Source organism: Hylobates moloch, unplaced genomic scaffold (genome assembly GCF_009828535.3).
Source record: "Hylobates moloch isolate HMO894 unplaced genomic scaffold, HMol_V3 SCAFFOLD_5, whole genome shotgun sequence".
Lineage (NCBI taxonomy): Eukaryota > Metazoa > Chordata > Mammalia > Primates > Hylobatidae > Hylobates > Hylobates moloch.
The window spans coordinates 96,397,365-96,411,659 of NW_026652280.1; positions in this window are offsets into that span (position 1 = coordinate 96,397,365).

Genomic DNA, 14,295 nt, shown 5'->3' on the forward strand with positions numbered 1-14,295 from the left:
GGGGGTACAGGCGTTGTGCAAATACACCCCTTAGGAATGGGACAAGTTGGCCAAAACAAAGGGGCTACACGCCCCATGCAAGGCCAAATCCAATAGGGCAGTCATTAAACCTTAAAGTTCCAAAATGAATGATTTCCTTTGACTCCATGTCTCACATCCAGGTCATGCTGATACAAGAGGTGGTCTCCCATTGGTTTTGGGTAGTTTTACCCCTGTGGCTTTTTGTACGCCCTTCTGGCTGCTTTCACGGCTGGCATTGAGTACCTGTGGATTTTCCAGGTGCACGGTGCAAGCTGTTGGTGGATCTATAATTCTGGGGTCTGCAGGACAGTGACCCTCTTCTCACAGCTCCACTAGGCAGTGCTCCAGTGGGGATTCTGTGTGGAGGATCCAACCCCACATTTCCCTTCCTTACTGCCCTAGCACAAGTTCTCCATGAGGGCTCTGCCTCTGTAACACACTTCTTCCTGGACGTCCAGGTTTTTCCCTACATACTCTGAAATCTAGGCAGAGGTTCCCAAACCTCAATTCTTGACTGCTGTGCACCTGCAGGCCCAACTCCACATGGAAGCTGCCAAGGCTTGGGGCTAGCACACTCTGAAGCAACAGCCTGAACTTTACATTGGTCACTTTTAGCCATGGCTGGAATTGCTGGGACACAGGGCAGTAAGTCCCAAGGCTGCACAGAGCAGGGGACCACTGGATCCAGCCCAGGAAACCATTTTACCCTCCTAGACCTCCAGGCCTATGATGGGAGGATTTTCCTTGACGTTCTCTGATATGCCCTGGAGATACTTTCCCCGTTGTATTGGTGATTATTATTTGGCTCCTTACTTACGCAAATTTCTGCCACATGCTTTAATTTCTCCCCAGAAAATGAGTTTTTCTTTTCTGTTGCATCACCAGGCTGCCTATTTATCAAACTTTTGTGCTCTGCTTCCTCTTGAATGTTTTGCTGCTTAGAAATTTCTTCTACCAGATATCCTAAATCATCTCTCTCAAGTTCAAAGTTCCACAGATCTCTAAGACGGGCAAAATGCTGCCAATCTCTTTGCATAGCAAGAGTGACCTTTACTCCAGTTCCCAAAAAGTTCCTCATCTCCATCTGAGACCACCTCAGCCTGGATTTCATTGTCTGTATCACTATCAGCATTTTGGTCAAAACCATTCAACAAGTCTCTAGAAAGTTCCAAACTTTCCCACATCTTTCTGTCTTCTGAGCCTTCCAAATCTCTAGGAAGTTCCAAACTTTTCCACATTTTTCTATCTTCTTCTGAGCCCTCCAAAATTTTTCAACCTCTATCTGTTACCTAGTTCCAAAATCACTTCCACATTTTTGGTTATTTTTACAGCAGCACTCCACTCTCTCCCATTACCAATTTACTGTATTAGTTCTTTCTCACACTGCTAATAAAGACATACCTGAGACTGGGCAATTTATGAAGGAAAGAGGTTTAATTGACTCACAGTTCAGCATGGTTGGGAAGGCCTCGGGAAACTTACAATCTTGGTGGAAGGCACCTCTTCACGGGGCAGCAGGAGAGAGAATGAGTGCTGAGCAAAGGGGGAAGCTCCTTATGAAATCCCCATCAGATCTTGTGAGAAGTCAGTCACTATCACAAGATCAGCATGGGGGAAACTGTCCCCATGATTCAATTATCCTCTCACTGGGTCCCTTCCATGACACATGGCAATTATTACAATTCAAGGTGAGATTTGGGTAGGGACACAGAGTCAAACCTTATCACTTAGCCCATGGTTCCTCCCAAATCTCATGTCCTCACAGTTCAAGACACAATCATGCCCTTCCAACAGTCCCCCAAAGTCTTAACTCATTCAAGCATTAACACAAAATTCCGATTCCAAAGTCTCATCTTAGACAAGTCAAGTCCCTTCCACCTATGAGCCTATGAAATCCAAAGCAAGTTAGTTCCTTCCTAGATGAAATGGGGCTACAGGCATTGGGTAAATACATTTGTTCCAAATAGGAGATATTTACCAAAACAAAAGGGCTGCAGGCCCCACGCAAGTCCAAAATCCAATAGAGTAGTTGTTAAACCATAAAGTTCCAAAATGTTATACTCCATGTCTCACATCCATGTCATGCTGATGCAAGGGACGGGCCCCCACGTCTTTGGGCAACCACCTTCATGAATATTTATAGCTCTTTCTGTAACCTGTTGAATATGTATATTTAGCCAATCCATTCAGCATAAAGCTCTTACCCCAACCCCGCCTCCTTTGAAGTGCCTGTCTCTGGCCTTGGCCAGAGATAAATTGTATATATGTGTGTGCGTGTGTGTTTTAAATTAACAAACTTGACATACACTACTGAACTCCAAAGTGAAAGGCCAGTAGAGAAAACCAGGTCAGAGGTCATTTGCTTTAGTCAACTAGCAAGGTGGATGGAATATGCCTATTGCCCTAATGGAGTAAGGCAGGTCCACACATGTGTCGGCTGATAATGGAAACAGAGAACAGAGCCCTGAGGTGCTGGTCTGGGCATCCCATTTGCAGCACTGCTAGCTTTTTGGTCAGCTTTTGCATTTAAAGACAAAGCTAAGAAATGCACGGCTATGTAATAGACTTTTGTTTGTGTTTGTGTTTGTTATCCTGGTTTTTTGTTTGTTTGTTTGTTTTGAGACAGTGTCTCACTCTTGTTGCCCAGGCTGGAGTGCAACGGCACCATCTTGGCTTACTGCAACCTCTGCCTTCCAGATTCCGGTGATTTTCCCTCCTCAGCCTCCTGAGTAGGTGGGATTATAGGCATCTGCTCCATGCCCGGTCAATTTTTGTATTTTTAGTAGAGACAGGGTTTCACCATGTTGGCCAGGCTGGTCTTGAACTCCTGGCCTCAAGTGATCCACCTGCCTTGGCCTCCTGAAGTGCTGGGATTATAGGCATGAGCCACCATGTGTGGCCAAAGATTTCTTTTTCTTTTTTTTTGAGACAGAGTCTCACTCTGTCACACAAGCTGGAGTGCAATGGCACCATCTCGGCTTACTGCAACCTCTGCTGTTATTCTTAAGAACTCAGAAAGGTGGAGACCACATAAGACTTGAACACAAGATCGCATGATCCCCAATGATCTTACTTGTTTTCATGGGCTTTTGGGGCACCCATTTGCCCATAAACATCCAGGCAACTCTCTGCCCTCTCCTGGGGAAGGAAGATGATGTCTCCCAAATGCCACAAAAAAAAAAAAAAAATCCCCGAACCCCCACAAAAAAGAAAGAAAATGTATATATACAAAATATAATACTTTTAACCACAAAAAGGAAGGAAATCCTTTCATTTGTGATGACATGGATGAGCCTGAAGGAAATTTTGTTAAGTGAAATAAGCCAGGCACAGAAACACAAATACCACATGATCTCATTGTATTAGTTTGTTCTCACACTGCTATGAAGAACTTTCCAAGACTAGGTAATTTATATGAAAAACGTATAAATAAAAGAGGTTTAATTGACTCACAGTTCCACATGGCTGGGGAGGCCTCAGGGAACCTATAATCATGGCAGAAGGGGAAGTAGTCACATCTTACATGATGGCAGGTGAGAGAGCGTGTGAAGGAGGAACTGTCAAACACTTATAAAACCATCAGATGTTATGAGAACTCAGTCATTATCATGAAAACAGCATGGGAGAAACCACCGCCTGGTCCCACCAAGTCCCTCCCTTGACACTTGGGAATTACAGGGATTACAATTTGAGATGAGATTTGGGTGGGGACACAGAGCCAAACCATATCACTCATTCATATGTAGAATCTCAAAAAGTTGATCTCATAGTGGTAGAGAGTAGAGTGGTGGTAATCAGAGGCTAGGGAGGTTGTAGGGGAGGGAGAAATGGGAAAATGTTGGTCAAAAGATACAATTATAGTTAGATAGGAGTAATAAGTATCAAGAAATCTATTTTATAGCAAGGTGACTATAGCTAAAGATGAAATATTGTATTCCTGAAAAATATAGGGAGAGTGGATGTTATGTCTTCTCATGACAAAAATGACAGCTGTGAGGTAATATATTTGTTAATTAGCGAGATTTAACCACCTCACAATGTATATATACTTCAAAACATCATATTGTACTTGATAAAAACATACAATGTTATCTGTCAACTTAGAAAATAAAAAAAAAAAGAAATGATAGACTATTATGGCCTCCCAAAAAGAAAGGTCACAACAGAGAACTCACCATCTCATAATACAGCTCATTCCACCCCTAGACAGTCATATTAAATTAATCTAATAACTAAATCATTCTTCTTTCTGTTAAATGCAAGGTGATCACCTTGTTTCTTCAGCCTAGAACTGCTTAAGTTCTATCAGAAACAATACCTAACAATTTCTCTTATCTTCTTCTGTAGCAGAGTGCCTTAAAAAATTAAATTTGGCCATCTTAATACATGGTCATATTCACATCATGAGTGGAAGTTGACTATTCATGCTGAAATGTAACTTGGCCATAGAGCCTAGGGACTTAAGCCAGATTTTACAGCTGCATTAAAGAAGCATTGATGAGAAGCCAGCATGACATTCACTCATTCACCCATTTATGCATTTATCCATTCTATTGAGTTCTCAATAGCTACCAGAGACTCTTTAAGGTTCTGTAGATAAAAGAGGAAATTAAAAACAAATCCAAGTTTTATGGAACTTGAACTTGGAAGGTAGCTATTTTTTTTTAACAGGAAACTAATAAATGTAATAAATGGAGATAAATGTTCTGATGAAAAGGAAGATAGTCCTTTAAGAATGTATTAGTTTTAAAGGGTTGCTGTAACAACGTACCTTTGACTGGGTGGCTTAAGCAACAGAAATTTATTATTTCATGTCTTTGGAGGAATTAAGCCTGAGATCAAGAGGTCAGTAGTGTTGACTTCTTCTGAGAAAGCAACTGTATCATGTATCTTCCCTAGCTTTTGGTGGTTTGCCAGAAATCTTTGGTGTTCTTTTGGCTTATGAGTGCATTATTCTGATCTCTACTTTCATCATTACATGATGTTCCACTTGTAAATATGCCTCTGGAATTTCGCTTTTTAAAAATAAGGACACCAGTGTAATTGAATTAGAGGATAATTAGCCTAATGCCCTCAGCTTACTTCATTGTACCAGTAATGACCCTATTTCCAAATAAAGTCACATTTTTAGGTATGAGAAGTGAGGAATTGAGCACACAAACTTTGGGAGGATACAGTTCAACCAGTAGAAGTCCACTCTTGACCCTTACTAATTCATATCCTGATGAAATGCAAAATATAATCACCTCACCTCAACATCCCCCAATGTCTTAACTCATTCATTAAAATTAACTAAGTCCAAAATCTCAACTAAATATCAAAATAAATATGAGTGAGACTCAGGATATAATTAATTCCATGGCAAAAGTCCTCTCCATCTGTGAAACTGAAAAGCTAGAAAATATGTTATCTCTTTTAAAATACTGTGATCTGACAGGCATAGCATAGACATTTCCATTTTAAAACGGAAAAACCAGACAGAAGAAAAGTGATACAGGTCCCAAACGAGTCCAAAAACCAGTGGAGAAAATTATATTAGATTTTAAGGCTCTTTGGATCCATGTTCAGCATACTTTAGTATAAGCTGACAGCATGTCAGCTGAAATGGTTGATGGTGTCCACTTGTCATATACCTGATCTCTTCAGCAAGTGGTTATCCAGCACCCAAGGGGGGTGTCTCTTGGTATTCTTTTCAGAGTCTCTCTCTCAGCAATGTGAATAGAATAAGCATTTTTCAAATGCTTGTATTCAAATTCTCATTTATTTTTCTCAAACATTTTTCTCTTCCGTTTATCTCTCTCCTCATTTTATTTTAAACAGTAAGAAGAAATTCGGATATTCCGTCAACATTGTGCTTAGAGTTCTCCTCAGCTAAATATCCAAGTTTATCACTTACAGAGTCTACTCTTTATTCAACACAACACAATACAGCCAAGAGAGCCAAGTCCTCTCTCACTATATAATGAGGATTGCCTTTCTTCCCATTTTCCCTCCATATAGCTCATCTCCACCTGAGACCTAATCAGAACCATCTTTAACATTTATATTTCTAGCAACATTCTGTTGATGATGACATGTTTATTCTAAAAGATCATAGAGGCTTTCTCTTTGACTGTCCTCTTTTTCTTTCTAAGTCCATACCAGAACCTCCTTTAATGTTCATGTTTACCAATAATCTCTTCAAGGCAACCTATACTTTTTATATTACACACCTCATTCTTCCAGTTTAAATCAATTATATTTTATACCTCATTCTTCCAGCTGATACTAATTTTCCAATTCCAAAGCCATCTCCATCCACATTTTTAGGTATTTGTTACAAAAGTACCCCATATCACTTTTTCAAACTATTACTTTTCTAGGGCCTCTAAAAGAAAAGACCACAAACTGGGTGGCCTAAACAACAGACATTTATGGTTTCACAGTTCTAGAGGCTATAAGTCCAAGATCAAGCATCAGCAGATTTGATTCCTTCTGATGGCTGTGAAAGAATCTGTCCTGTGCCTAGTCCATAGGTTCTAGTGGTTTGATGAAAATCTTCAGTGTTCTTTGGCTTATAGATGCATAACCTTCTATCTGTTTTTATCTTCACACGGTATTCTCCATAGCATGTCTTTCTCTGTGTTCAAATTTTCCCTTTTTATAAGGCATAGTCATATGAAATGGAGGCCCACTGTAAAGACTTTATCTTAATTTGCTTTGCCAGGAAGACACTATTTTAAAATTCACGGGTATTGCAGCTTTCTCTCTAAAAAGAAAAGACTAGTCATTTTCAAGAAATTATACTAGGACAACTAGATAGTCACATACAAATGAATAAACTGGATTCATTATTTCATATCACATGAAAAAATTAGTTCAAAATGGATCAAAACTCTTAAATGTGAGAACTGCAATTATATACGTCTTAGAATAATACATAGGTGTAAATCCACATGACCTTGGATTTGGCAATAGATTCCAAGATATGAAATCAAATGCACAAGCAAAAAAATATAAATTGGACTTTATTAAAACTAAAAACTTTTATGTATCAAATAACATTATTAAGAATATGAGAAGACAACCAGTAGAATAAAAGTAAATATTTGCAAATCATATATTCCATAAGAGACTTATAAGGAATTATACAACTTAATAATAAAGACAACCTAATTAAAAAATAAGGAAAGACAGGCCGGGCGCAGTGGCTTAAGCCTGTAATCCCAGCACTTTGGAAGGCCGAGGCGGGCGGATCACGAGGTCAGGAGATCGAGACCATCCTGGCTAACATGGTGAAACCCCGTCTCTACTAAAAATACAGAAAATTAGCCGGGCGTGTTGGTGGGTGCCTGTAGTCCCAGCTACTCGGGAGGCTGAGGCAGGAGAATGGCGTCAACCCGGGAGGCGGAGCTTGCAGTGAGCCGAGATCTCACCACTGCACTCCAGCCTGGGGGACAGAGCAAGACTCCGTCTCAAAAAAAAAAAAATAGGCAAAGACTCTGAATAGAAATTTCTCCAAGAAGATATATAAACAGCCAATAAGTATTTTTGAAAATGCTTGACATTATTAGTCATCAGGGAAATGCAAATCACTTTATACCCACTAGGTTGGTTATACCCACTAGGCTGACTAGAATAAAAAATTATGTAATAACAAGTGTTGATCAGGATGTGGAGAAATTAGGACTTTTCTACACTGCTTGTGGGAATGTAAATTGTTGTAACCACTTTGGAAGCCTGTCTGACAATATCCCATCACCTCACATCTGTTAGGATGTCTAGTATTAACAAACAAACAAACAAACAAACAAACAAACAAAAAAGATAACAAGTGTTGGTGAGGATGTTGAGAAATTGTAACCCTTATATGCTATTTATGGGAATGCACAATGGTATAATCACTAAGGAAAACATTATTGAGGTTTCTTAAAAAATTAAAAATGTGGGAAAGTGTTGAGTGAAATAGGTATACAGTGGCCCACTCTCACCATGAACTTCCAGAATCCTAGCTGTAGGAGATCTCATAACTCTCATAGACATCTGAGCTGGCTAGAAGTGCCAGGGGAGTTGGCAGAGACAGAACTCCAGATTGCACAGACAGAGGGTTTTGCACAGGAATGGCTGCAGTGGAGCATGGACATGGATGCTCATCCCTTAAGGCTTGCCATACTCCTCTAGGTGGCTTTAGCCTTTGTTGGCTGCAGGGGCTGGATAGAAATGAGCTATCTGCTCAAAGGGTGGGGCTGGTTTGATCAGAATGCCCCCATCTGCTGGCCTCTCTCAGAGTTTCTGCCTTGCTGCACCAACTTTCAGCATGGCTTTGGCCGCACTGACCCACAATTGCTGTCCCACCAAAGCATTTTTGCCAGCATGTCCCCACATAGATGGTTTAGACAGTAGACTGAGAACACCTCAGCCCCTTCAGTGCAGCAAGGCCTTTACCTCAAGTGGCCAGAAAAAAAAGGTGTTGGCCTAGTTTCAGACCCCTAGAGGTAGAGCACACAGCTAACAGTGCTGAGCTGATCCTTGGACCCATGAAATTATCTAGAAACAAAGCCAATCAACTAAACCCAACTTATAGCACAGTTAAACACTCAAGGGCATCAAAGAATATAAAATAAAAGAGCTCCATCCAAAGGACAGCAACTGCAAAGACTAGCAAAATATTAGCCCACACAGATGGGAAAGAACCAGTGCAAGAACTCTGGCACTGTAGAAATCAGAGTGTCTTACCTCCAAACTACCATGCTACCTACCCAGCAATGTCTAGATGGCAATAAAGATCATTGAAATATAGGAGAAAGCAGAAACCCAATCGAAGGAATCTAAGAAATCCAATAAAATAATACAAAAGCTTAAAGATAAAATAGCCATTTTAAGAAAGAACCAAACTAACCTACTAGAGCTGAAAACTCACTACAAAAATTCCATAATATAATTGGAAGTACTAACAGCAGAAGCTGAGGAAAGCTGAGGAAAGAAATCTCAGAGCTTGAAGATCAGTTCTTCAAATCAACTCAGTCAGATAAAAATAAAGGAAAAAATAATAAAAAATGAATGAAACTTCAAGAAATATGAGTTTATGTAAAGAGACCAAACCTACAACTGATTTGCATCACAGAAAGAGAGGGAGAGAGACCAAGCAAATTGGAGAACATATTTGAAGATATTGTCCCTGAAAATTTACCTAACCTTGCTAGAGAGGTTGACATGTAAACTCAGGAAATTCAGAGTACCCCAGCAAGATATTACACAAGATGACAATCCCTAAGACACATAGTTATCCAATTCTCCAAGATCAAGGTAAATAAAAAATATGAAAGGCAGCAAAAGAGAACAGGCAGATCATGTACAAAGGGAACCCACATCACACTAACAGTGGACCTTTCAGCAGAAATTTTTCAAGCCAGAAAAGATTAAAGGCCTACATTCAGCATTCTTAAACAAAAGAAATTCTAACCATGATTCCATTTCCAGCCAAACTAAGCTTTGTAAGTGAAAGAGAAACATAATCCTTTTCAGACAAACAAACACTAAGTGAATTTGTTGTCATTAGACCTGACTTATAAGAGGTCCTTCAGGGAGTGCTGAACATGGAAACAAAAGGCTGCTACCTGCCACAAAAAAATACACTTAAGTAAATATTCCGCTGACACAATATGCAACTATACAATCAAGTCTACATAACAACCAGCTAAGAACACTATGACAGGGTCAAATCCTTACATATAAATATTAACCTTGAACATAAGCAGGCTAACCACTACACTTAAAAGGCACAGAATGGTAAGTTGGATAAAGAAGCAAGACTCAATTACATGCTGTCTTCAAGAGACCCATCTTACATGTAAAGACACAGGCTTAAATTAAATGGATGGAGGAATATCTATAAAGCAAATGGAAAACAAACAAAATAGAGCAAGGGTTGCTCTTTTATTTCAGGAAAAAAAAAACAGACCTTAAACCAAAAGCTATCAAAGAGGATGAAGAAGGGCATTACATAATGATAAAAGGTTCAATTCTATAAGCAAGACTTAACTATCCTAAAGATGTGTGCATTCAGCACTGGCACAACCAGATTCATAAGACAAGTTCTTAGAGATCTATGAAGAGACCTAGCTAACCTCACAATAATAGTGGGAGAATACAACACCCTACTAACATTGTTAGATAAATCATTGAGGCAGAAAACTAACAAAGATATTCAGGAACTAAATTTCACACTTGACTAAATTAACCTAACAGACATATAAGGAACATTCCACTCAACAACAGAATATACATTCTTCTCATCTGCACATGGCACATACTCTGTGCCATGTGCTTGGCCCCATGCTTGGCCATAAAGCAATGCTCAAGAAATTCAGAAAACAGAAATTATATCAACCACACTCTCAGATCACAGTGCAACAAAAATACAAATCAATACCAAGAAGATCTCTGAAAACCATACAAGTATTTGGAAATTAAACAACTTACTCCTGAATGAGTTTTGGGTAATAAATGAAATTAATGCAGGAATCAAGAAATCTTTGAAACTAATGAAAACAAAAATACAGTATATCAGAATCTCTGGGACACAGCTAAAGCAGTGTTAAGAGAAAAGTTTATAGCACTAAAGGCCCACATCAAAAAGTCAGAAATATCTTAAATTTATACCTAATATCACATTTACAGGAACTAGAAAGAACAAAAGGAAAACAACCCCAAAGCTAGCAGAAGAAAAATAATAATCAAAATCCAAGTTGAACTGAATAAAATTGAGATGTGAAAATTCACAAAAATAATCAAGAAAACTAAAAATTGGTTTTTTGAAAGAATAAGATATATAGACCACTAACCAGATTAATACACACAAAAAAACAAGAGAAGATCCAAATAAACACAATTAGAAATGACAAAGGGGACATTACTATGGAACCCACAGAAATACAAAAACCTCTCAGAGACCATTATGAACAATTTCTATGCTGAAAAACTAGAAAATCTAGAAGAAACAGATAAATTCCTGAAAACATACAACCTGCCAAGATTGAACCAGGAAGACATTGAATACCTAAACAGATCAATAACAAGTTCTGAAATTGAATCCATAATAAAATACCTACAAACCAACAAAAGCCATGGATCAGACAGATTCACATTTGAATTCTACCTGATAGATTAGGAGGAGCTGATACGAATCCTACCAAAATTGTTTCAAAATATTGAGGAGCAGAGACTCTGCCCTAAATCATTCTATGAAGTCAGCATTATTCTGGTACCAAAACCTCACAGAAACACAAAGGAAAAAAAAAAAACCTCAGGACAATATGCCTGATAAATATTGATGCAAAAGTCCTCAAAAAAAAAAAAAAAAAACTAGCAAACTAAATCCAGCAGCACAGCAAAAGCTAAGCCACCATGATCAAGTAACCTTTACTCCTGGGATGCAGAGTTGGTTCAATATATGCAAATCAATAAATGTGATTTATCACATAAACAGAACTAAAAACAAAAATCACATGATTATCTAAATAGATGCAGAAAAGGTTTCAATAAATTCAACATTCTTTCATGTTAAAAACCCTCAATAACTAGGTATCAAAGGAACATACCTCAAAATAATAAGAGATCATCTATGACAAACCCACAGCTAACATCATATCACAAATAGGCAAAAGCTGAAATCATACCGCTTGAGAACCAGAACAAGACAAATTTGCCCACTCTCACTACTCCTGGTTCAACATAGCACTGGAAGTTCTAGCCAGAGCAGTCAGGCAAGAGAAAAAAAAATAAAAGACATCCAAATAGAAAGAGAGGAAGTCAAACTACCTCCTTTTGCAGATAATATGATTCTATACCTAGAAAACCCCATAGCCTTTGCCCCAAATTTCCCAGAAATTATAAACAACTTCAGCAAAGTTTCAGGATACAAAATCAGTGTACAAAAATTAGTAGCACTTCTATACAACTAATAATACCCAAGCTGAAAGCCAAACCAAGAACATAGTTCCTTTCACAATAGCCACACAAAGAATAAACACATAGGAATACGGCTAACCTGGGAGGTAAAAGATTTCTACAACATGAGTTACAAAATGCTGCTAAAAGAAATCAGAGATGATACAAACAAATGGAAAGACATTCCATTCTCTTGGATAGGAAGAATCGATATTGTTAAAATGGCTATATTCTCCAGAGCAATTTATAGATTCAGTGCTATTCTGATCAAACTACCAATGTCATTTTTCATAGAATTAGAAAAACTATTCTAAAATTTATGTGGAACCTAAAAAAGATCCCAAATAACCAAAATAATCCTATGCAGAAACAACAAAGCTGGAGGCATCACACTATCCAAATTCAAACTATACTACAAAGTTACAGTCACCAAAGTAGCATGGTGCTAGAACAAAACAGACACATAGACCAATGGAACAGGTTAGAGAACCCAGAAATAAAGCTGCACACCTACAACCACTGGATCTTCAACAAAGTTGACAATAACAAGTAATGGAAACAGGGCTTCCTATTCAACAAGTAGTGTCAGGATAACAGGCTAGTTATATACAGAAAATTAAAACTGGAACCCTTCCTTTCACCATATTAAAAATCTACTAATATAAAGTTAAAAAAAACTTATATATGTAAAACCTAAAACTGTAAATGCCCTAGAAGAAACCTAGGAAATACTATTCTGGACATTAGCCTTGGCAAAGACTTCATGACAAAGACTCCAAAAGCAAATGTAACGACAACAACAAAAATTGACAAGTGAGATCTAATTAAAGATCTTCTGTACAGCAAATTAGACTATCAACAGAATAAAAAGATAGTCTACAGAATGGGAGAAAGTATTTGCAAACTATGATTCTGAGACAGGTCTAATATCTGGACTCCATAAGGAACTTAAATCAACAAGCAAAAACCAAACAATTTCATTAAAAATGGTCAAAAGCCATGAATAGATCTTTCTCAAAAGAAGATCCATGCAACTAACAAGCATGTGAAAAATGCTCAATATCACTAATCATTAGAGAAATGCATATCAAAACTACAGGGAGATACCAGCTCATGCCAGTCAGCATAGCTGTTTTTAAAAAGTCAAAAAATAACTGATGCTGGTGAGGTTGTAGAGAAAAGGGAACATTTATACATTGCTGGTGGAAATGCCAATTATATGCCATTTTTTTTTTATATGGTGAAAGGAAGAGGTCCAGTTTTAATTTTCTGCATACAGCTAGCCAGTGATCCCAACACTATTTGCTGAATACTTCAGCCACTGTTGAAAGTAGTTTGGAGATTTCTCAAATAACTTAAAACAGAACTAACATTTGACCCAGCAATCCCATTACTGGTATATACCCAAAGGAATATAAATTGTTCTACTAAAAGATACGTGCATGTGTATGGTTTGTTTGTTTGTTTATTTATTTTTTGATTCAGAGTCTCACTCTTGTCCCCCAGGCTGGAGTGCAATGGCATGATCTTGGCTCACTGCAACCTCCGTCTCCTGGGTTCAAGCGATTCTCCTGCCCCAGGCTCCGAAGTAGCTGAGACTACAGGTGCCTGCCACCACGAAAGGCTAAGTTTTTGTATTTTTAGTAGAGACAGGGTTTCACCATGTTGGCCAGGCTGGTCTCGAACTCCTGACCTGAGATGATCCACCCACCTCAGCCTCCCAAAGTGCATGTGTATGCTTATTGCACTTTTCATAATAGTAATGACATGGAATCAATCTAGATGGCCATTAACAGTGGTTTAGATAAAGAAAATGTGGTACATATACAATATGGTACACTATAGAGCCATAAAAAAGCAAAATCATTATTGGGGGAACCCGCCTCCAATATTTCAATGTAGGTTCTATTTTCCATAAGTGTCGGCCAGCTGAGAAACAAAGACAGTACAAAGAGGAATTTTACAGCTGGGCTGCCAGGGGTGACATCACATATCGGTAGGACCATGATGCCCACCTGAGTCTCAGACCAGCAAGTTTTTATTAAGGGTTTCAAAAGGGGAGGGGCTGTAAGAACAGGGAGTAGGTGCAAAGATCACATGCTTTAAAGGGCAAAAAGCAGAACCACTAGTAAAGGTCTAATAAAGATCACATACTTCTAAGGGAACAGGTTAAAGGGCAAAAGCAGAACCACAAATAAGGGTCCAACAAAGATCACAGGGCAAAGGGCAAAAGCAGAACCACTGATAAGGGTCTATGTTCAGCGGTGCATGTATTGTCTTGATAGACATCTTAAACAACAGAAAACAGGGTTTGAGAGCAGAGAACAGGTCTGACCACAAATTTAC